The following is a 24,562-nucleotide window of genomic DNA, read 5'->3' as shown; positions in this document are numbered from 1 at the left end:
GAACACCAGCTTTAAACCACCATATTTAGAAGATAAAATTATTTCTTTGACCAGCAGGGCAGCAATAATTTTGACAAATCTAGAAATTATTATCTGAACATACTTAAAACAAAAATGTTTTGCAAAAATATGAATGTAGCACCAGTGATACTCCGAAGAAAACAAAGCAAAACCAAAGGGGATGATGGACGGAGTGTTGAACATTGCAAGCACTCACCCCCAGTCAACTGATCTGAGTTTAATCCATCATCATTCTTTAGCTCACTCCGCCACCCCAGTTCAGACTTGGTCATATGCAAATCAGTAAGACCCTGTGCCTCATGGGAACAGTCCAGCCCGAACTGCCAATCCATGTCTTCCCTGGACCGGAAACAAGCATCCTGGGACCGGTTTCTGGCTAATCAGCCATCATCAGCCAGGCTAGCTTGAATCCTGTGGCAAAGTGAGCAAGGGACCCACGTCTCGGCATACCCTCCCAACTTAGGGCGAACAAAGCAAAACCAAAGGGGACGATGGACTGAAGAAAACAAGCAAAGCCACCAGTGAACTAGTTGAGTAGTAAATATGCACCTCTTAAGCACTGCTGCACACCTCTATTCTAGCAACAAAGATTCAATGAGAAAGTTGGGATTTTCCTTTTAGTTCCATACATGTGCAGCTTAAAGCATATACCTTTCTTGATGTGCTTTTCTTTAGTAGGTTAGTGGATACACTAATCACACAACACAAATTAAACTGAACTAATTGAATAATGTTAACCTATAGCGTTTCTAATAATCACAGTAATTTTGAAGATTCAGTCTTGCAAGTCTCATGTGAAAAAAAAATCCAGCCACAGATTCAACATGTTGTTGCTGCACTGCAGCACCCACTGAAATATCAAGTGAGTTAAAGAAAGGGTGGAGACCTGCACTGAAAATTAGTGTTTGGGGCTTTCATCGATATTCAATCTTGTTTTTTTTTAGAGCCACTGACCTGGTAAAATATTTAAAAGTCATAGACTTAGTTTAAGTTCATTCTCCCCTGTTAGGACTACTCGCATAGAGAAGGCAAATGAATAAATACTATACATTTACTTCCATCCTGGTCATTTTGAAGAAAAAGGCAATAAGCTTGCTCAGTTTTTATCCTCCAAGGTTCAGGACCATGAAAAATGAAATCATACAGTTCGACAAGACACACCCTGACTAGATATGTCCTTTTTGTTTCTTGCTCACTATATACAACGCACCTGTAATGGTTGGCTTACACAGAATACATTACAATTGTGTTAGCCAATTTAGTTAGGCCTCCTGTTCCAAGTTCAGTTTTCTAATTTGAAGACACAATCTGAGACACTTCAAAGTTAGTCTCTTCCCGATTTAATTTTATAAACTTGCATATTTAAAAAAATAAAAATAAATCTTAATTGTGAATTTATGTTGCTAACGTTCAACACTTTCAAAGGTTACTGAAATAAGTGAGTGAGCCTAAATGGAATTTGTAACCAAAGGACGTGGAAAATAAATATCTTGATGTCTAATTATTACATCCAAAATAAGTATATGATATTTAGGTCTGCCTTAAGAGAAATTTGGTCATCCCGGAATTTAAACAAATGAAGTTTTGGGGCTTTCTGGTGAGGATAACTTCTATTGCACATTTACTTCAAGAACACGTTTTAGTTAATTCAGCACTTAAGTATCTTGATTTAGGGCAAGGAAGCGTTTTATACTGCACTTGTAACAAGAGTGCATTTAAAAATGTACAAAAGGAAATTATATTGTGTGTGTGGAGCGAGTGTAATACATTAAATTTCCAATTTGTCACCACTTCTTAAAAGCCATTTTCAAGATTTAGACAAGCAAACACAAACACACACATTACATAAAGACATTCTGAAGTAAAAGACCTCCAGGTCAACACATTTTACAGACATCCTGTATATCTGGACCATGAACGGCAGTAGTTTGGTTGATGGCAGAGACACCCTCTGCAGATGGCCCAGGGAGAGCAGTAAGTAGTTGGGTTGATTGCAGCAAATAGAACATGCTCAGTTGCACCCGGTGCACTACCAGCATTCTTGCATGGCAAGACACCAACATGGCATCATTATAAGCCCAGATAGGGAAATTAGTATCCCGAAATATTAGAGTTGTGCAAAACCAAAACTTTGTTCATGTAAAAAAGTATCCACACAAACAAAAACTGTAGGCTCACAGGTAGGCCGGCAACCATTATTCCTTGAATGTAACCATTTTACATTGTAAAGTCTGTTCTGCAGCAAAGGACTCAATGTGCTGCCTAAGAATAGCTTTCATTTTCACTCCAATTCGTGACCCACTGTTTTTTATCATTTTTGTTTTTCACTTTTCCATCTTTGAACTGCCGCTCTTCTTTGCGAATTCGCACAGCATGGTATCGTGGAACGCTGTCATCGTACCTCGCACGTTTAAAGAATCCACACTGTGGAAAGAAACAGAGTTTATAATTAATTTAGGATACGGTAAAAGAATGGAGCCTTTCTGTAAATAGGTGCCTGCAACCATGTTATTTGTGCAAAATATAACAGGGTAAAAAGTGCAGCCAAACGATAGACAAGAAACAATAAGCAATTTCATGCAGAAAGTGCAGTCAGAAAAAGAGGTTTCGGCTTTTTAAGTACCAGAAAGAGAAAACTATGCACCAGGAAATGTTGCCATCAAGCTAAGCCCACTGTTATATAAAACAAAAATGTGTTTGCTTGATAGAACAGCCAGGCATATACAAACAGTGATAGCAACGGAGAGGAAATTGATGGGAAGCACCAATTCACAAACCTAACTCCGCTAGCTTTGAAGACAAACTAAATCTCGAAATCAATTCAAGATAAACAATGTTTTAAAGTGAAAAGGTTTTAGCAGCCCCTTGAATGGACAGATGAATGTCAGAAGGCCTTTGAACAGTTGAGACAGGCCCTTTGTTCTGCACCCGTGTTAGGCACACCAGACTACACGAAACTTTTCACATTGTACGTGCACGAGAATGATGGGTGCGCGTTGTCAGTGTTAGTACAAGTACACAGGGACAAGCAGAGACCATGTGCATACTTCTCTGCCATTCTTGATCCTGTAGCACGAGGGTTGCCTGGGTGTTTTCGAGCGGTAGCAGCAACAGCAGTAGCTATACGGCAGAGTGAGGGAATAGTGTTATCACATAAACTGCTGGTGTTAGTTCCTCACGCAGTAGATGCTCTGCTAAATCAAACAAAGACCCAATACCTTACGAGTGCGCGACTAACAGGATATGAGCTGACACATTTGGCGCCACATATTACACTGAAAAGATGCGCTACTCTGAACCCCGCCACTTTATTGCCCTATCCGGTCGAGGAGGGTCAGGAAGAAAAACATCACGACTGTGTTTTCCTGACCGAGGAACAGACAAAGGGTCGTGTTGACTTACAGGATGTGCCACTTCCAGATGTGGATGGGGAACTGTGGGTTGATGGATCGTGTTTAAGGCTGCCAGATGGTACGACTTCCGCAGCCTATGCGATCACGACACTTAAGACAGTTGTAGAAACAGCTAGGATACCACAGAAATCGGCTCAGGCAGCAGAGCTGATAGCCTTAACAAGAGCCTGCGAATTAAGTGCTGGCCTATGTGTGAACATATACACAGACAGCCGGTACGCCTTCGGAGTAGCACATGACTTCGGGCTACTCTGGAGAGAGCGTGGGTTTCTGACATCTCACGGAGAACACATTATGCACGGTGAGCTAGTGCGTGATCTCCTAAACGCGTTGCTTGGTCCAAAGAAAGTAGCGATAGTAAAATGCAGTGCCCACAAAAAGATCATGGATAAAGTGGGCCAAGGAAATGCCTTTGCAGATAGCATAGCGAGACAAACGGCTATGTCCCGGACTAGCTCCCCTATGTATGTGACACAATCGCAGGCTGAGCGATGGAGTGATGCTAGAGCAGAAATATTGGATATTCAAAAATCGGCTACTGAATCAGAACTTGCGGCATGGGCAGCAGATGGGGTACTAGATGATGAGGGTTGTTGGAGAAGCAAAGACATGGAGAAATGGAAATTGCCTGCGGCTTATTTACAGGCGATGGTCCAGATGACCCATGGACTGGCGCATGTCGGAGCTCTTGCAATCACTCGACTGTTAACACGAGTCTGGGAGCATCCCGAGATTGCGAATACAGCTAAGAGAGTAGTACAGACCTGCCTGATCTGTTTACAACACAATCCTGGAAAGGGGACCCATACTCCGAAAGGAGGGTTCGTTCCACCTTCTGCACCATTTGAGGTACTTCAAATGGATTATATCCAACTCGAGCGCTGCAACAACCTGAAGTACGTCCTAGTGGTGGTATGTGCCTTTAGCAAATGGGTTGAGGCCTTCCCCACGAAAGACAATACAGCTCTGACAACGGCTAAGGTGTTGCTTAAGGAATTCTTTCCTCGCTTTGGAGTTTGCAAATTTCTGTGGAGCGATAATGGGCCTCATTTTGTTGGGAAGATTGTGGAGTATGTACTGAAGGGGTTAGGGATTCAGCAGAAGTTCCACGCTGTGTTCCACCCTCAGTCGGCAGGTCTGGTTGAGCGGTACAATGCTACGTTGAAACTTAAACTGGCCAAAATTGTGGCATCCACGTCGTTGAAGTGGCCAGATGCTTTGCCGCTAGCACTGCTCTCTCTTAGATCAGTACCCCATTCACGAACTGGCCTTACACCATATGAGGTGGTGTTTGGGCGCCCCATGAATATCTGGGGGGTGCCCAAGCCGCGATTAATACATGATGTGCCTTGTGTTATGATGAACGACTATTTGGCACGATTAACAAATGATTTGCTTTCTATTCATCAACAGGTTCGAGAAGCGCTCCCTGACAACTCTACTGGAGAGGGCCATGATCTTCGCCCTGGCGATCATGTGATGATCCGATCGTTTGAGAGAGCGAGCAGTTTGGAGCCAAGGTGGAAGGGCCCCGAACAGGTCCTCCTTGCGACCCGGACTGCTGTACGAGTGACCAACAGAAAGCGGTGGGTGCACTCGACACACTGCCGCCGTGTCTCTCCGGATCTGGTGACTCCCGCTGTGCTGACCGACTACAAAGAGATTCTGGAGAAAGAGAAGAGCCCAGCTGTGACGTCGGCCGAAGTTGAGGGAGCCTTCCCGGACCACGCTGTTGCTGGACGAGAGCACTACAACCTGCGTCCCCGATAAGAAGATTTTTTGTTTTTTTGTATATGACTGGTTGGTTACCGCTCCAGGTTTGTGAAACGGAAACCGGGAATTCCAAGGGGGGGGGATCAGTTCTGCCAGTGTAGCGACACCCGTCTTGGCCCGGAGAAGAAAACAACGGCTACCTCGGAGTTCAGCACCGTATTTTTCTTTTTTTAGGTATACACACATGTGTATTTGAGACTTTGTGAACAATTTGAACTATTTGAGACTCTGTAAGAACTTTTCCGAACTATGGCATCACCAGCATCACGAGATAAGCGAATCTTGGGTGCCATTCTCTTTGTTTTGACTATTGTGGTGATAGCTGTAATAGCCTGGGTAGTTGAACTTGTGGTACCTGCACGTGAACATTTGCTGCCGACTACCCCGGCTCCATCTGAACATTTTCACTTTACCTTACCCTACCATGAAGAACGACATCGGCAAACTTATCTGAACAACAGTTTTATTCAGATTCTTCATCACACGCACAATATGACCAATACTTCAAATTGCTGGGTGTGTGGGATGTTACCGGGGCACCAGAAGAGAGGGGGCACCCCACTCATTCCACTCCCGTTCTCTCATAATGGATCCTGCAATGCCTGGTACACCCTCCTCTTTACTTTGAGATGGCCAACCAAAGGGGGGGTGCTTTTCCGTTTGAATAAAGTATGCTCCCATGACAAGGATGGGTTTCCGCAGGCTGAGGGTACTCAATTCGAATGGGAAGGGTACAGGCCCGACAACGTATCTGCCCCGCGTGTGTACAGCAATCAAAGAAATATCAATGTATGTAGCTCACATGTCATTAATGTCATTGCTACTAAAGCTGATTTGTGTATTAGAAAGAAAGGTTCGATTGCGGTAGGGAAAAGTGAATGCAACACCACACTTACTTTTGATAGCCCGAATGGCATCTCATTTGTAGCATCTCGAAACACGTATTTTATCTGTGGAACGAAGGGTTATCATCAGCTTCCATTGGGATGGTTGGGCACGTGTTATGTATCGTTTGTGCTACCTCCTGTATTCATTGCCCCACCAATGTATCACAATGATTATATCTTGTACCACGATTTTGTCCTGAATAGGGTCAAACGGACTGTCGTTCTGGATGACATAGACCAGACTGATACTGCCTTACAACAGTATGTGGACTTCAATTTGGGACTGTTTTCCTTTGTGGGGGCCGCGTTGAACAGCCGGAAAATAAGACGATTGACACGTGTTGTCGAGGCTGTAGCGAATGACACTGCCATAGCCCTAGGAAATATCACTGAGGAACTTCAGATTTCTAGAATAGTTACGCTCCAAAATAGGATGGTGTTGGATGTAGTTCTAGCTGATCGTGGGGGGGCATGCAGAATTATCGGAAGTAGCTGCTGTGTATACATACCTGACAATTCCCCATCTGTTTATGATGCCATATCAAAGCTCCATAAAATCGCAGCTGAGATACATCCGGACAATGGAACTTGGACACTTTCAGGATGGTTCTGGTCAATGCTTACTACTTGGGGCTGGAAACTGTTAACGATTCTATGTATAATTGTGGGGGCACTGTTTTTTGTTTGCCTATGTATCCAATATGGCCCTGCCTTATGTTCCATGTGCCTATCAGCTTGCATACCATCAAGACGAGCACTTGCCCATGACAAAATGATGCTTCATAAAGAAGTAACACAAATAATGTTAATAGACATCGAGGACGAACATCCTGATTATGTTCACTATGAGGTAGATTCAGCTAAACGCTAAAAGGGTCGTCTGTCGTAATTGGCATGGCCGCGTTAGCGATTAGCTGAAACTACACGTTTTCCTCCTTAACTTGGCCATATATGAAAACGCCATTTTGAATATTGCGGCGGCCATCTTAGGCCATAAGCGGCCTCGTGGCTGGCGTGCCCTTTAGTCCGTTGTCCGTACCACTGACCACTTCAGTCTGCCCAGCAACAGGCTATTTTTAGTACTGGTCAAGCTTGCACATGCGCAGTCCCAACTGACCAGTTACCCCTCAGGAATGTGCACCAAACTGACCAGCGGAGTTGTGCCCCCTCCAATGAGCTGGCTGTGTTCCAAAACATGACCATATATGTACATGAATGTGTTCTAACTTGTGCCGCCTATCTTTTATTGCCCCAAAGCTGTATATAAATCGGGGTCACACCGGTGTTCGGTGTGATACCTCTTGCATTACCGAAGGGTGCTGTATGAGTGTACCACCACTCCATGGGGTCTTAATAAACTTGTTCTTTGCCTTTTACAGTTTCCGTGCCAACAGTTCTTGAGTGTAAGTGGGTTATCTTCGGAGCATGTAGGCCTTGGGAACCCTGATTACTACAACTGGGCACACAGAAGTGACAATCACCTTCTGCCCTCTTGGAAAAGAGGTACTGCTTTCTGCAATCATCACGATGTTGTATGTTGCTGTAAGGCATAGTATTTTCTTGACAAAAATAGATCAATACCATGTTGCAATAGAATGCACAACTGTAGGAACCCCATGCCATGTTTGCCACCCATCCAATTGTGTTCTGACAAAGTTTTAACTCTCCTCCACCAAAGTGCCATTAGGATCTCTGCCACACAGCTACGGCAAACACGTGAGTGATGTCTTTGAAATGATGAGGCATGGGACTCATACTGCTGCATCATCAACAGTTGTACTCCCCAGCCACCATAGTGTTGCACTGCTGCTGCTAAAGCTGACCTTGCTCTGTATATGAACAAAGCTTGAATAGCTTCTCTGAAGTGCTGTTGACTGAGTCACATGTCAATAAAAAAAAACAATCTTTGTGGTAAGATGCTTAAGTTAAAAGGTTTGTACTGGTTCAAAAAATGGTTCCACTCAATTTGTAGGCATCATATTAAAGTTCCACTTCAGAAAAGCATACATTACCATATCACCAGAACTAAAAACAATGAAGGAGTATCTTTGAAAGTAAATGAACAGTGCGACCAAATGCCCACCGATGGATGGATAACTCGTGTACATCTAAGAACCGAAGAAAACAACTAAAACTATCTGATGTAGAGTCTTAAATGGTGGCATTTGACTTTGTGAAAACAAAGGAGAAAAACACTTGGCTGCATAGCAACAATGCATTGCCAGCTGTCTGGCATTACTGATGGCGTCAATACGACGTGGGGAAGATGCAAGTATATGATTTCATAAGGCTTCAGAAGTCAAGGCACCAACTTTAGCAAAACTAATTATAACCTAGTCCTTGTGTATGTTCTAAAGATGTGGCAGTCTGGCAAAAGTTTGGGCTGCCATGTGTGACATATGTTCCTCAGGTGTGACTGGCACAACTGTCAATCAGAATTAGCACGCTGTGGGAGTATGTGACCATTTGGTGGGAGTGCTCTTCGGGAAAATCCCTTCCAATGGTCTTACATCAACGTACCTAAAGGGCATTGTTCAATACCAGCTATGGCAGTGATTCCCAAACTGTGCGCCGCGGCACCCCGGTGCGCCGTAATGAGGTGCCAGGGGCGCCGCGAGCACGATGTAGGAAATTGCAGCTACAGGCTGATGGACCTATGTGCAGTGGCGCAGCTGGGTGAGGTGGTGGGTCGGTCCGCCCCAGGCTGCACTATTTTGGGGCCAGCATTCAGTGAACAAGCCACACAGAGTCTGATTAAAAAGGCCATAGGTTTGGAAAAAATCTAATACTCATATCACCGAGCTTTACCGAAGCAAGAGACCCCACGTGTGTGCGTGCCTGCACCGATGGGAGCGCGAGAAAGTGAGCTTGCACGCAGAAGAGACTTCAGTGCATCCTAACTTTCCCAAAATAGCGTTTAACTAGACAGTCAGTGTAACAAATGAGGTTAGCAAACTTGTTGGCGAAACAAGGCTTCGGACGAGGCGTCTTTCCAATCTTTTAATTGCTGTGGTTAAAATGTTTGTCTTTGTGTGCTTGTGCGGTGGAGCAGTGCTTTATTTTAGTGAAATTGATGTCCTAGAACGCAGCTTAATGAGTGGTGTGGAGATGGGTTTGAATACCTTTATAGCAGACACGAAATAAACCAGGGCTGTCGCCAGGACTTTTGGTGCGGGTGAGCCTTGCTAAGTCTCAAACCTAGTAGCAATTGAAATCTGTCTTTAAAACTGGCCGCTATCTGGCTCTATATTCATGTCCGTAATTTTACTAGCAAAAACCCTAATTGTTTTCTCAACAATGACTGTAAAAAGCATTTCTATATTCCGTATTAGCGATGCAATCTCTGTTCACGCTTCACATGTTTTACTTTATCTTTCATTCCCTGGGAGTATTTGCTTTTTCATGGTGTTGTGTTTCTGTAGTGTTTTGATACACCAAATGACTCTTTAATAATGGTGCATATTTTAAACTGAGACCCCTCCAGATGTCTGAGTGAGCTCCGGTTATGTGTGTGGGCGATTCAAGGTGCACCATTGAGAGCTCTCAAGCTGAGACAGAAGGCAGTGCGACTTTCTCACAGTGTCTGCCGTTTGGTTCTAAATGTGTACAGACTGTTTGCACCTCCAGTCCTTGGCCTCTCTTCAGAGCATTGGCTACATATGTTTAGTTGTAATTGTGGGAAAGTGCGAGATATGCAGATGGACTATTGCAGAAAAATGTGAGGGGGGAATGGGCATAAGTGGGTAACCGAGTGGGAGACTTCATAAGAAAGTGGTGTGAAGGGGTGAACTGGGTTGCCTGAAGCACTCGAAAGGGCACTGCCCTTTCCATAGACCTTACTATGTTAATTCGCAGGCTCATATTTTCAGAATTGAAACATTTTAGATTCTAATTATTCCCAATAATATTATTGTTGTTACTCACTTATCTGCTACTGCTAACAAGCACTGGCAAAGCTAATAGGTCTGCCTTGATTTGGGTGTGTGCATTGGTTGTGCTGTTACATGTCGGGATGCAATAATAGAAATCTCATAGAGAGGCATACAATTACTGGTCAGGTGGCACTCTCTGTGAAACATGGAGTTCTAGTTTACATGTTTTGTGTCATAATTTTTTAAGCCACACCATTAACCAAGTAGGCCATGCCTCTTAGAAAGGAAGCCTGGTTATGCTTATTTGGCCCTGTTCCATTTTGAGAGCTTTCTACACTTTTGATCAAACTTATAACATTGGAAATAACAGAAAATTGGGGACCCGGCATAGAAAGGGAAATATGGCTGAGAGCAAGGGGGGGTACAGGAGAGGGAAGGGCACAAGGGACTGGGGAGAGAATATAGGGGTAGTGAACACAAAGCCAGTAGGGTCAGTGCCTAATTAGAGATGGTGGTTGCAAGTCAGGCCCACTGGCAATCATTTTGGGAACTGGCAATTACCTTTCCTCACCAGGCTTTGACCCGGAGCAAGAAAGTGAAAAATCACAAAAGACAGAAAAAGAGAAAGTGAACAATGGAGAAAAAAACGTGAAGAGGGAGAATGTAGTAACCCTGCAAGAGAGAATAGGTTTGGGACCAGGCACTCTGTTGGGGGAAAAAACGATGGATTGGTATGCAGCCAAAGTGATTGCCAGTGGATGAGATCAATAATTCAAGCATTCCAACCCTTACAATACCCTCATTGCGTCCCAATTACTTTAAGGAAGACAACTGGAAGTACTCCCGAGGTCGGGCTTATATCCCCCCCACCCACACACAGGTAAAAAAATGGCGGGGAGCCACGGCCAACTGCCGGGTAGGTCAAGGGAGCCACAGGTCAAAAAAGTTTGGGAACCACTGAGCTATGGCTATGTGGAGGCGCAGAGCGGAGGTTTTGTTAGACTTTAAAGAAAAATATTACCCATAGATTTCAGTTTGTGAATATCCATTGTAGAATCGCTGGATCTACCTCCCACTTGTGAGTCTCTCAGTGTATGTTGTGCTACAAAGTGTTCATTGTTCTTGAGCACAAAGCAAAATATGTTTGCTTGTTTTAAGAGGATTGGAGATTTCCTCCTATATTCCCTATTATCAAATAAAACATCACTTAGGTGTTCTTCAGTATCAGCACCTAATAAGAAACCAATTTGCTGCAACTCAAGAAGATTAAAGTAAACAAGAAGATTAAATTCAATGTAGAACAATCATTTACTATTAATGGAGCAAGGTTGCACACGTAAAGCGACTTGCTTGTATTCAACCCTCTCGAAATTTATATTAATGTACCAACTAACATGTTTTGTTATATTAATATTGCATTACACAACATGTTAGGTATCCAGGGGAAGCTCAACAAAGTGCTTTTACAAACTATAATCCGCTTGCATTAAAATGGCTGCTGCTACGTGGGATTTTCTAGTGCCCATGTGTTTGTCACACTCATGTGACATGGCGTGTTATCTCGCTTGGTGGGAAACATTTTGCTTCTGCGCACTAAAACTAAGATGGTTGTTCTGTGTCCTAACGGGCAAGAAGCTTGCACCGCTGCTTTGCTAAGCTGTTTGTTTTGCTTAAACCTTTAATGCAATAGTTTAAATAAAATAATGGGAATAGAGTAGAGATAAGTGGTATACAGTGCATTCATTTATTCCGTGTCGTTAAAACTGTTTCTCTTCTATTCATGCATGTATCGTATTTGGGCCTAAATGTACCTCTGAACTCCATCTTTGGAAAGACTGTGCCTGTGCAAAGTAAAACCCCAAGCCATTGAAGCTGTGGCATTGAAACAGTGCCAAATCTGACATGGATTGGAAAGAACTATGAGAAGAGTGAACTCCTCACCCTGCCAGAGGAAGCTGAATTGAATAAATTGTTTAAATGTCTTATTGTTACATTCACAGCCGGGCGGAATAAAAAGTACATGGGAAGATAAAGTTATGGGAGGAAACATTTAAATACATGATTGACAAGTTACCTCATATTAATATGGTGCGATGACTACTCCTCGTCTTTTGTCCAATAAAATTGTGGGATTCACACATTTGCAACATTGGGGGGGTGGTACACTGACCTGGAAAATTGCATAACTAGGGTAGGCTTAGCTAGTTAGGTTGTCCGACTTGTCTGAATAGCTGACCTGTCACTGACCCAACGCACTCAATAGGTGATCGAGAGCAAAAGTGCTGGCGGAGCACTCTGTCAGAAGATTCGATAACCTAATCGGGGTTCTGGAAGGAAGTTAAATGACCCAATCGGGGTTCGGCTGTTAGCTGCAGAGAGGGTTGTGACGCTGGCATTGCACTTTAACTGTGGGTGCCGGTCTTAGCCTGTGGTGGTCGTGTCCTGATCCAATTTGGTCTGTAACCTGTCCTGATTCTGGTCTGCACCTGCATTTTGGGATTCTTATCCTTTGACACAGCCCTTGGCCAGGGTTGGTCATATCACCATTTAGGTAACTATAAAGTGTGGGTTTGTCATTGTACTGTTTTCCCTTTCTCTACCCACCCTTTGTCTAAATGCTTAATGATATTTTCTTTCCAAATTATTGCACATGTCGTTTCAAATCTTCATCAATTTAATAGAACACAAAATTACTGATTTATTATGGTTCTAAACATTTAATGTTTTGCTCAGATAAAAGAACGTACACTTTTCTGAATTTGTGGTTATTTATAAAATGCTAAATGTTATTATACTACCTATTTTCTTGCTAACACCCTTGATCCTTTAGGACTTTAGGTATCGGTGACTTGGATTGGTAAGTTTAATGGTAAAGGTCTTGAATGTTAAAATCCCGAATTGATTGAGTGTAGGTTTATCTATTTAAATTAAACATAGTTATATGGTCCCAGGTGAGTATGTTAGGCAGGTGAGCCTGCGCTCTATCACTATCAAAACCTTTAAATTGCAAACTGGTATATCAGAAAATATGTACATTTGCATTCTGTATCTCTGTTTACGATGACACTACAAATACAAATAATTATATTTTAAAAAATGGCTGCCGTGGTTTGCTGTTCTGACCATTAAGGCTCCCTATTCCACCATAGGCACTCCCCATACCATATGTGAAACACCTGTTAAGATGGTCACATTGAGGGAGATATCTTAAAAGAATCTCTCTATAAATAAATGTCATGGAGTCTACCCCCAATTGGCTCTTGGTGACAGTCTGAGATGCCACCACTAAATCCTAACAGTCCCACAGAAGCAACAGGTTGTTCTTGTACTGCAGCAGAAAATGAAATTAGATATGTTCCCAACTGCTCGTCCTTAAGAAATTACCTTCTTTGTGCATAGTTGGCATCTTGAATTTGATGTGCATAGCTACTGTTTTAACTGCCTCAAGAGAAGCAGTGTAAACACCCAGATTTCTTTAAATTAATAAAAAGTTTACATTGCTCTCTCTCTCAGGAGCAACTCAACCTCTTTGAGCAGAAGAGAAATGTAGTTATTCCTCAAATGTCTGAAGTGGCTTATAGTTCTTGGGTTTGCTGAATGCAGCATATCAGCAGTAACACACTTCCTCTAGCATTAATTACGCCTAGATCATTATTATAAGATCATCGAAAAGAAAGGAGTGCTGATGAAGCCAACCAGTGGTAAATAATGGGTGGGCTCAAAGTCCTTTTAAGTTTAGTTAACATATCTCGCAAATGGCAACACATGCCCTGTCCTAAAAATGAAGGACTTGCCAAATGTGTTCGTTTCAATAACTGCATAAAAAATATTGGGTTTTGCTAAGCAGTCATTTAAGTGGCAGTAGTGAAATTAAAATATTCCACCACTAATCATAGACTTTGAAAAGAAAGGTTAAGGTGTGGAAGAGATCATTTAAAAGCAATTTGTTCTCCTGTAAAGTAAATGATTATGTAATGTGGTAGAAGAGGGGAACTATGATGCAGTAAATGTGCGTGAGGTACTGACTATGTAAATTAGCAGGTTTTGAATACAGAACACATAGAAACACTACCTGAGGCACTTCTCTGCAGAGCATTACATGAGTAACATGCCTGTGCATCTTGGTTTGGTTGTAGCAATTAGCATGTCTCCATTAGAGAAGTAATTAAGCATTTTGACAATTGTTCAGCCTATCAGGTAGATATGCTATAGGTTATCGTCAGGAACAGGACAAGTTAGATTACGCTCATCTGTGGTCTGGAATTAGTGTTTCTCTTGGAATCAGAAGGAAGAGATTGATCAGCCAGTGAAATCCTGGCTTTTAATCAATGGTAAGAATAAATACCTCTCATAAGATTCTAATGTTGAAAGTGGAGGGATGCACAGCACTTGTGTTTTTCCATTTTTCTCCTGTCAAAACAAAATGCACTGAGATACTTAATCAATCAATCAATCAATCAAAGACATTTATAGAGCGCACTACCTACCCGTAGGGTCTCGAGGCGCTTGGGAGGGGGGGTGCCGCTAATGCTCGAACAGCCAGGTCTTGAGCTTCTTCCTGAAGGAGAGGTGGTCTTGGGTCAGGCGCAGGTCGGCCGGGAGGGAGTTCCAGGTCTTGGCGGCCAGGTAGGAGAAGGACCTTCCTCCTGTGGAGGCTCTGCGGATGCGTGGGACGGCGGCGAGGGCGTGGCTGGCAGATCGGAGGTGGCGTTTGGGAGCGTAGAAGTTGATGCAGTTGTTGAGGTAGCTCGGGCCTTGATCGTGGAGAGCTTTGTGTGCGTGGGTAAGGAGGCGGAAGGTGATTCTCTTGTTGACTGGGAGCCAGTGTAGGTCTCTTAGGTGTCCGGAGATGTGGCTGTGTCGTGGGATGTCGAGGATGAGTCTAGCCGAGGCGTTCTGGATGCGCTGGAGCCTCTTCTGGATCTTGGCGGTGGTTCCGGCGTAGAGTGCGTTGCCGTAGTCCAGTCGGCTGGTGACGAGGGCCTGGGTGACGGTCTTCCTGGTCTCTGTGGGGATCCACCAGAAGATCTTCCGCAGCATGCGCAGGATGTTGAAGCACGACGAGGAGACGGCGTTGACTTGCCTGGTCATGGAGAGGGAGGAGTCCAGGATGAAACCCAGGTTGCGTGCGTGGTCCGTTGGTTTGGGTGCGGTGCCCAGGGCGGGGGGCCACCAGGAGTCGTCCCAGGCGGAGGGCGAGGAGCCCAGGATGAGGACCTCCGTCTTATCTGAGTTCAGTTTCAGGCGGCTCGTCGTCATCCAGTCGGCTACCTCTTTCATCCCTTCGTGCAGGTTGGCTCTGGCGGCGGCGGGGTCGTTGGTCAGGGAGAGGATCAGCTGGGTGTCGTCGGCGTAGGAGATTATGTTGAGGTTGTGTTGGCGTGCGATGGCCGCGAGGGGGCTCATGTAGACGTTGAAGAGGGTAGGGCTCAGCGAGGATCCTTGAGGGACGCCGCAGATGACTTAGGATTGTTCACCTATCTTTTCTTTTTATTTACCTGGAGTATAACTGGGAGATGGCATAATTCTGCAGATATGCAAATGCACGGCTCTCTCAATGTGTGGATCTCATACCGAGTAGCCAGGAAGCTATCTGCCCTTGCACAACCCTCAATACATTTACAGTTTTCCCATCATTGATAAGCAGTATATAAATACACTGATCAATTCATTGTTGAGTTCAGGAAATATTGTAACCCCAGATTGCATTGAAGATGAATTGGCTTTGTCCTGGGAAAGGTATCCTTCATACATACCTGGTGTAAACATTTGAGACTCCCACAAAGTAATATTGTAAGTAGTAAAATGATAACTATAACCCGACTCATCAACCGATTAACTTTAAGAATATTTTACTAAAAAACTTCATCAGCGTGTTTCATGTATAGGATCGCTCTCATGACCAGTCTTCAATCATAAAGAGGCATCCACTCATGCAAAGTTACATCTTCTGATGTGTTCTATTTTTCAAGACGAGATGGAAGAGTGGAGAACATAAGGCGAAGACAGTATTTAAAAATGTGAAGCCACTTTTGAATGCACAGAAAGAATTTGTGCATCTACTAGAAAGTGCTGGTCATATTAGGAGGACCTCAAGGGCATAAATCACCTCTTTGGTGGGGGCTATTTAAGAATCTAGGGTCTACCCTTCCAGCATCCTCAGATTCATTAGTGAAATAGATGGATGGTTCCAGGATGTTGTGTGAACGACAGTTTTTGCAAATACATTTTTTTTTACTTTCCCATAAATTGCCCAGTTTTAATATGTTAAAGTCCACAGACTTCGACTTTGGCACCTTTGGTTCTCTCATTATAAAAGGAGATCACCTAATCAGCACGTGACAATGTGGTGACTGGGGCTAGTAGCAGATGGAAGCATGATAACCCCTTCCATGCCCATGACGAGCTCAGCTCGTCATGAGGCACACTGGAGCTGTGCTTATGCATGACAAGGTGAGCTCGTCATGAAATAATGCCTTTCAAGCTTTTACAGCACAGGACGGGAAAAGCCATAGCAGCCAAGGTGTTAAGAGTGTTCACAAGGAATGGGCTTCACTGCTGTGATACCAGAAGAAGTTAAGTGTGACTTCAGTGAGTAGAAACAAACAATTCTTTACCTCTGTGAATAAGGACACATTTAGGCAAACAACATGTATGAACATGCACTGTGCAGGACCCAGCACTTCAGCAAATTCTGAAGATTTAAATGTTACTTTGTTGAAGAACATAAACAATTGTTTCTGCAAGAGTGCTCATTTAAATATTGTTTTTTGCGACATTAAGGGATTGTAATCATAAGTAGACACATTTGAGATTAATAATGCTAAGAAAGCAAACACATACAGCAATTTAGCCAATGGTTAAAGGGAAATGGGTGCACAAAGCTCTTGCAGAAAGTTAGATTACGTAGCCACCACACCCATACCATGTCCCAAAGCTAGCAATCAAAAATGATTGATCAATTACCAATAACTGAATGAAGATCAATACTATGCATCAGAAGTTAGTCTTTCTTTATCAGATGGCTGAGCATGGATCTCAGCCTTATGATATGCAGTATCATACTGCTCTTTCTTAGTTGTCTTGAAGAAACCGCACTACAAGGAAGCAAGGTATTGAGTCAATATTATTAGTTTGTCAGAGTAAAAAAAAAAAACAATAAAACAAGATATGTATTCAGACAATCAGCAGATCTGCACCCAAATTATACCTTCTTTATTACGGCCCTTTAAACTGACAGCGTTCAGAACCTTTAAGTTACAGAACGCTTATTTTCTCTACAAACATTGCAACTTGCATACATCATTAAAGACAAAGAGGACTCATGACATTCATGCACTCAGTTATCCAAACTATTCAATAGCAAGTCTATGCCAAAATTGTCTGTGACAAACAACTGGCTCATAGAAGAAATGCTTGAATTAATCTAAGCAACTGGCAATCACTCGGGCCACTTTCAGTCCCGCTTTCGTCACCCACTCTGCCATTCCACACAAAAACCAGCCATATGCAAATCAGTCTTGATCCTGCTCCAATAGCAATAGTCCAGTACGAAGTGACAGGCCAGGTCCCATATAGACAGGAACAAAAGCAACCCCAGACCAGTTTTGGTTTATCTAGGTCTCGTCAAGGAAGTTTAGCATGAATCCTCTGGTACAGTGAGCACGGAACCCACATCAGCCACATTGTCACACTGTGAGTGCCTATGGTAACAAACTGCAAAATGATAGGGGAGGGTGGGATCACAGTGTTCTGTGTGCTGTTAAGGACATCCTAACTACAGATCACTAAATAAATTAAAGGTTAACAAGGTTTTAAGTCTTTTAAAAACAAAAGAACAAATCTTTGAACACTAATGACATAAGAGTTTAAAAGGCTATGCCAACTGCATAGTAATAAAAGACGCGAAATACAAGGTATTACAAGCATGTGACTTTAGAGCATTGGAAGTTTTCTTGAAGTAGAATAAAAAGACTCAGTTTAAAAACAACTTACCTTCCACAGTAAAAATACCACGAGTGCAAGCAGCAGAATTCCAGCAAGTATAGCAACGAAAATAACCCACCATGGCACTCTTGTATATAAAGCTACTGTCTTCTCTGGGAACACAGTAACACGAATCTAAGGAGAGACAATGATGAAACTAATTAAAAGGCCATTTTGTCAGGGAAGAAATACAGCAGAAAAGAAAGTCCTTGTTCCCCTTACCTTTGTGTCCAATAGATCTATCCACAAACCACAGTAATATATACACAGATGTATATAAATATATACACACACACACACACACCCGTACACACCCATATATATACACACACACTGAAAAAATCAACGATTAAAGGGATGCTATAGTTGGGTGAAAATGTCAGTTAAAACATACAGTTTAAACTAACAAAAACCACTGAAATTCACCAGTTATAGTTATCTCAAGGAACTATAACTTGCACCTTCGCCATTTACGGTCCAGTCATCAATGATGTCTTTTCAGATGTTGCACTGATGTGGATTTACAGATACTTTAGGGCACTATTTATAGTTACTTGAGATAACTATAATGGATACATTTCAGCGGTTTTGTTAGTTTCACACAGTATGTTTTAACTGACATTTTCACGTAACTATAATGTTCCTTTAACTTTTGTTTTTTTCCCAGAGAATTTCTACGTTTTTTTTAATGTAAAGTAAGATATTATTAAAATTCCCAATTATAAGAAATGCGTTACTTACCTGTAACTGCAGTTATCCAGTTTTGGTATCTTTCATAGATTCACATGCCTGAATCATTCCCCGTCATGGGGATGGGAGTGCCCGGTACATAAATAAAGTAATGTCCCATTAGACATACAGAGTAATAGGCCAAATGCCTCACATTAGTAACATATCCAGGTCCTTTTGTAATAAGGACCAAACTCTAGAGAGCAACCAATCAGCTGCCGCCACCCTCTGGAACCGTCCTGGAAAGAGCTCTATTCCCTCAGATTTTTGTTAGCACAGTGCTATATAGAGGAACAACTGAGAGTAGTAGGTGAGCACTTCCAAGGGAGGCGGGAGGGTTGCATGTGAATCTATGAAAGTTACCAATACTGGATAACTGCAGTAACAGGTAAGTAACGCATTTCTTATCCAGTATTAGGGTATCCTTCATAGATTCACATGCTTGAATCAGAGTAGAAAGCAATGATAAGCACATTTCCTTTTTGTCACCTTTTCGGTTACAAGAAGGGAAGGAGCCAAGACTAGAGGGCGACTGTTTATCTATTTTTATTGCGGTATACAGACCGGTGAACACAAAAATAAAGTCTTAGGCCAGACACGTTATCAAATGTCCGTTGGCAGGATTGTGGTCCTCGGGGCACTTCCTGGGTCAGGGTCCGGGACACTCCAGCACATGGAAGGAAAAGAAAAGAACGTGGCTTTTAGGGCATTGTGCAATTTCTATAGTCTCTTGGAATAGGGAGGGAGTGAGGGAATAAGCAAGAACCACCACCACATTCAGTAAGTCGAACACGGTTAAACGAGGTGCCCCGGTGTTACTACGGCCTCCTAACCGGTCCCTCCCTTCTTAAAGTGCAATAAAGAACCCAAACGAGCACGCACCTGGGAAAGCCACGCGTCCTCCTTTGCGTGGCTGGGCGAAACGCGGTGTCATTGGCCTCCTGGCTTTACAGCTGCCTCCGTCCGCTCCTCCTCGGTTACCGGTCCGGCACCTTCTCTGCTACTGGTGTCGTCTCTTTCCAAGGACTCCGTCTCCACGGTGCTTTCCGCCTTCCTGGTCGCGTGGTTCTCCTGGCGTCTCACTTCTTCCTCCCACTACGGAGACACGGTGTCTTCCGGGTCTCTCCTCATATGGTGAGAGGCCTCTCCTGATAGGCCCGAAAAGACAGGTGGTCCAGATGCGAGGCCTTCGTCACGAACACAAAGGCTATCCTAAAAGGGCCCGTAGTAATCCGCCTGTTGAGGAGACGGACAATCGATTAGCCCTGCCGGGGCTGAGCATGGGACCCCCTGACAAATCCCTCCCCTAGACTTTTCCCGTTCGGGGGAAAGTGGATAGCGGGACAAGTAGTCAGCATTCGTTTGAGCAGCACCCTGACGGTGACACACCTCAAAATCATAGGGCTGTAAGGACAGAAACCAACGGAGGATGCGCTCATTGCGTCCTTTATTCCGTTGGAGCCACTGCAAAGGGGCATGGTCAGAGTACAGCGTAAAACGTCGACCATCCAGATAATAATGAAGCTTCTCAATGCTCCACTTCACGGAAAGGCACTCCTTTTCTATCGTGGGATAAGCCGTCTCCCTGGGAAAGAGTTTCCTGCTCAAGTACAGAATAGGTCGTTCCCTCCCATCCTGATCTAACTGAGACAGAACAGCCCCCAGTCCTACCCCGGAAGCATCCGTCTGTAGATAGAAAGGTTTGTCAAAGTCAGGTGTGATCAGGACTGGGGACGAGGAGAGAACATCCTTTAGTGCCTGAAAAGCAGTTTGAGCTTGGGAAGAGGGTTGCTTGAACGGAACAGAAGAGGCAGTTTTCTTCAACATATCCGTCAAAGGGGCTGAAAGCATGGCAAAGTGTGGTATAAACCGTCGGTAGTAACCAACCAAACCAAGAAAGGCTCTGAGATCTCGCCTATTTTTAGGAAACTCCTGTCGTGGAATAGCCTTCGCTTTTTCTTGTTGGGGAAACAACTGGCCGTTACCCAACATGTACCCAAGGTACTTCACTTGGGAAAAGGCAAAGCGTGACTTCTTTGCATTGATGTGTAGTCCTGCCCTTTCCAAAGCCTCAAGGATTTGACTCAAGTGTTGTAAATTGGTCTGCCAATCTGGACTATGGATGACAATATCGTCTATGTAAGCTGCCGAAAAGTGTCTATATGGGGCTAACACTGTATCCATAAGACGTTGGAAGGTAGCAGGAGCCCCATGAAGCCCAAAGGGCAAGACAGTGAAATGAAAGAGACCATCAGGTGTGGTGAACGCTGTCTTTTCCTGATCTTTTGGAGAAAGAGGCACCTGTCAATACCCTTTGGTGAGGTCAATGGTTGTTATGTATTGAGCCTCACCAAGGCGTTCTATCAGCTCATCGACGCTTGGTAAAGGATATCCGTCTTGTTTTGATACCTTATTCACTGCTCTGAAGTCAATGCAAAATCTCTTACTTCCGTCAGGCTTTGGCACTAATACCACTGGAGAAGACCAATTACTTTTAGAGGGTACTATGATCCCTGCTTCTAACATTTTCTGTACCTCCTCTTTTATCACTGTCCTTCTTGCTTCTGGGACCCGATAGGGTTTCTGTTTTACAATCACCCCCGGAGCTGTCGGAATATGGTGTTCAGCCAAGGTGGTTCGACCTGGCTGATCCGAAAAAATGGCCTGATGTGTCAGCATCAGCTCCTTCAATTCATTTTTCTTAAGGCCTGTAAGGTCGGAGATCACAACAGCATGCTCGATGGTATGAGCAGGCGGTGTCGCTAACGACACCGAAACATGAGGTTTAGGAGGGGAACCCAACCACTTCTTCAATATGTTAATGTGGTAAATCTGGGTTTGGGAAGGAGACCGTTTTAACGCATATGTGGTCCTACCTATTTTCCTTACGACCTGAAAAGGTCCTTGCCACTCCTTCCGAAGTTTGTGAGTAGAGGTAGGAAGAAGTACCAAAGCCCAATCACCTATGTCTAACTCTCTCCACTTCTTGCCTTTATCATAAAAGGTCTTTTGTTTGTCTTGTGCTTTCTCTAGGGTTTCATAGGACAGTGTCCGTAGCTTGTGTAACCGGGATTTCAGCTGCTGGGAGTAGTCTAACAATTCTTCAGCATCTTTTGAGCCTGTCTTTTCCCAACTATCCCTGGTTATTTCTAACAGCGTACGGGGTTTCCTTCCAAACAGTAACTTGAAGGGGGAAGTTCCTAAACTGCTTTGGAACTGGCTTCTTAACACATAAAGAGCCAACGGTAGCAGTTGGTCCCACTGTTTACCGTCTCCTGTCAATAGTTTCTTTAGAGTGGTTTTTATTAACCCGTTGTAACGTTCAACCAGACCATCGGTTTGTGGATGATACACCGAGGTACGTAGATGTTTCACATTGAGGAGAGTGCACACTTGTTTCATGAGACGAGACACGAACGGTGTCCCTTAGTCGGTTATAAGATCTTTGGGGAATCCCATTCGTGCAAACAATTCAACCAGTTTTTGGGAAATGGCGCTAGAGGTAGCTGCTCGTAATGGGAACGCCTCGGAATAACGAGTCGCATAGTCAACTATTACCATGACGTATTGGTATCCTCTGTGTGACTTCGGTAAAGGGCCTATGATGTCTACCCCTATCCTTTCAAAAGGCTTCCCTATGATTGGAAGAGGGACAAGAGGAACCTTAGGTGGTATGTACGGGTTCTTCTTCTGACAAATCTGGCATTCCTGACAGTATTTCTTCACTTGCGCATACACCCCGGGCCTATAGAAATGCTCAATGATGGAATTAGTGGTCTTCTCGGCACCAGAATGACCTGCTAAAAGATGTGCATGAGCATAAAACATTACTTGCTCACAGAACAGGGTAGGTACTATTAGCTGGGGAGTGGCCTGACTCTGTCCTACTCTATACAGAAGTCCGTTTTGCTCAATAAAACAAGGATAAGTAGGTGGGTTCTGGTCTTTATTGTCCTGTTCGTTTTGCCAAGCAGATGCCAATGAAGCATCGTTTAACTGAGCAGCCCTAAAGTTGGCATCGGAGGACCAAGGTTCTTCAGCTAACAGGCCCTCCCTGACCCCACTCCTACCGTGTTTCTCTAAAACTTCTGTCATCAGGGTAGAAAACCACTTATTGTCTGTACCTATAATAAGTGACTCGGGTACATTCGGAAGGACTCCTACTTCACACTGTACTTGGGTTCCCTTTTCTGTTGTTATCATGACTCTGACTAGGGAATAAGTACGCACGTCCCCGTGTACACATTTTATCCTTACATTACGGTCCAAGAGCAAGGAGGAACTGTTCAGGGCGTTTTTCTGTATCACAGAATGGCGACACCCAGAGTCCAACAGGGCACGGGTTTTCTTACCGTCTACCAGGACACTTACATAAAAGGCTGGACCTGTCTCTTGTGCATACAAGAGGGCACGTGGAGCATACCCCACCTCCATGGGCTCTTCCTCTTTCTCTTTCTTTTTACGGCAGTACTTTGCAATATGTCCCCACTCGCCGCATTCATAACATTGAGGACTTGTAAAGACTGGCGGTTCTGGCTTCAAAGGTCTAGGTTTCATAGGAGGAGGTTCGCTTTGAGGTTTGTATGGTTTTTTATCAGGTTTCATGGGGTTTTTGTTAACAACAGGTTTTTCGGTATCTCGAAAGACAGGCCTGGTTTGGGCTCTCGCATAGGAATTAGCCATTTCAATGGCGTGCTCTAGGGTCAACCCTGCGTGCTGTCGAAGCCACCGTTGGGTGCCATAGGGCATTGCTTCAAGAAATTGTTCCAAGTAAATCTTGTTCATCACGTTATCGATATTCCCCTCTTGTGGTTTCAACCACCTGTCTGCTGCATCTTTCAGCTTATAGAAAAGAGTCTTGGGAGCATCGGTTGGGGTTCCTCTCTCTTGTCGAAACTGTAATCGATGACTCTCATCATCGACTCCCAGTCTATCAAGAATTATTTGTTTCATATGTCCTTAGGCTGCAGTACCATCCTTATTGGCCAACTGATAAGCTGCTTGTGCTTCTTCTGTAAGGAGAGGAGCTAGATAAAAGGGCCATCTCTCTCCCGGCCAGGCACTAGCACGGGCTGCCCTTTCAAAATTTAGGAAGAAGGAAACAGGGTCGTCTCCGGGAACATATTTTTGGAGCGGCACGACTGCCCCAGGTGGGTGTGCGGCTCGACTTTGTCCCAGAACAGCCAACAGCTGAGTTTGTCCCTCTGAGAGTTTAGTAAGGTGATCAGCCTGTGTCTGTATGGACGCAGTGAACGTGGCTCTATCACTGTCCGCTTGTTCATTAGACCGGTTAATTCCCCACTCTAGCTTGGACTGACCTTCGCTCAATGGATTTAATAAGGTCTCCATCTCGTATAATACAGATGGATTGTCTCCTATCTGGCTCGCCACTTGTCACCTTTCGGTTACAAGAAGGGAAGGAGCCAAGACTAGAGGGCGACTGTTTATCTATTTTTATTGCGGTATACAGACCGGTGAACACAAAAATAAAGTCTTAGGTCAGACACGTTATCAAATGTCCGTTGGCAGGATTGTGGTCCTCGGGGCACTTCCTGGGTCAGGGTCCGGGACACTCCAGCACATGGAAGGAAAAGAAAAGAACGTGGCTTTTAGGGCATTGTACAATTTCTATAGTCTCTTGGAATAGGGAGGGAGTGAGGGAATAAGCAAGAACCACCACCACATTCAGTGCGTCGAACACGGTTAAACGAGGTGCCCCGGTGTTACTACGGCCTCCTAACCGGTCCCTCCCTTCTTAAAGTGCAATAAAGAACCCAAACGAGCACGCACCTGGGAAAGCCACGCGTCCTCCTTCGCGTGGCTGGGCGAAACGCGGTGTCGTTGGCCTCCTGGCTTTACAGCTGCCTCAGTCCGCTCCTCC

General features: G+C 44.1%; 1 long non-coding RNA gene across 1 annotated transcript; it reads right to left on the bottom strand.

Annotated features, from left to right (window-relative positions):
- Positions 1 to 1,436: 1,436 nt before the first annotated feature.
- On the bottom strand, positions 1,437 to 18,078 carry LOC147731154 (uncharacterized). The gene is made up of 3 exons (XR_015308417.1): positions 17,962 to 18,078; positions 16,933 to 17,063; positions 1,437 to 2,445 (listed from the first exon to the last, which is right to left on the bottom strand). It is a non-coding gene; the product is annotated as an uncharacterized LOC147731154 (long non-coding RNA).
- Positions 18,079 to 24,562: the final 6,484 nt, after the last annotated feature.

The sequence above is a fragment of the Lissotriton vulgaris genome, chromosome 2_1 (assembly GCF_964263255.1).
Source record: "Lissotriton vulgaris chromosome 2_1, aLisVul1.2, whole genome shotgun sequence".
Lineage (NCBI taxonomy): Eukaryota > Metazoa > Chordata > Amphibia > Caudata > Salamandridae > Lissotriton > Lissotriton vulgaris.
This window is presented reverse-complemented; position numbering and strand designations above follow the sequence as displayed.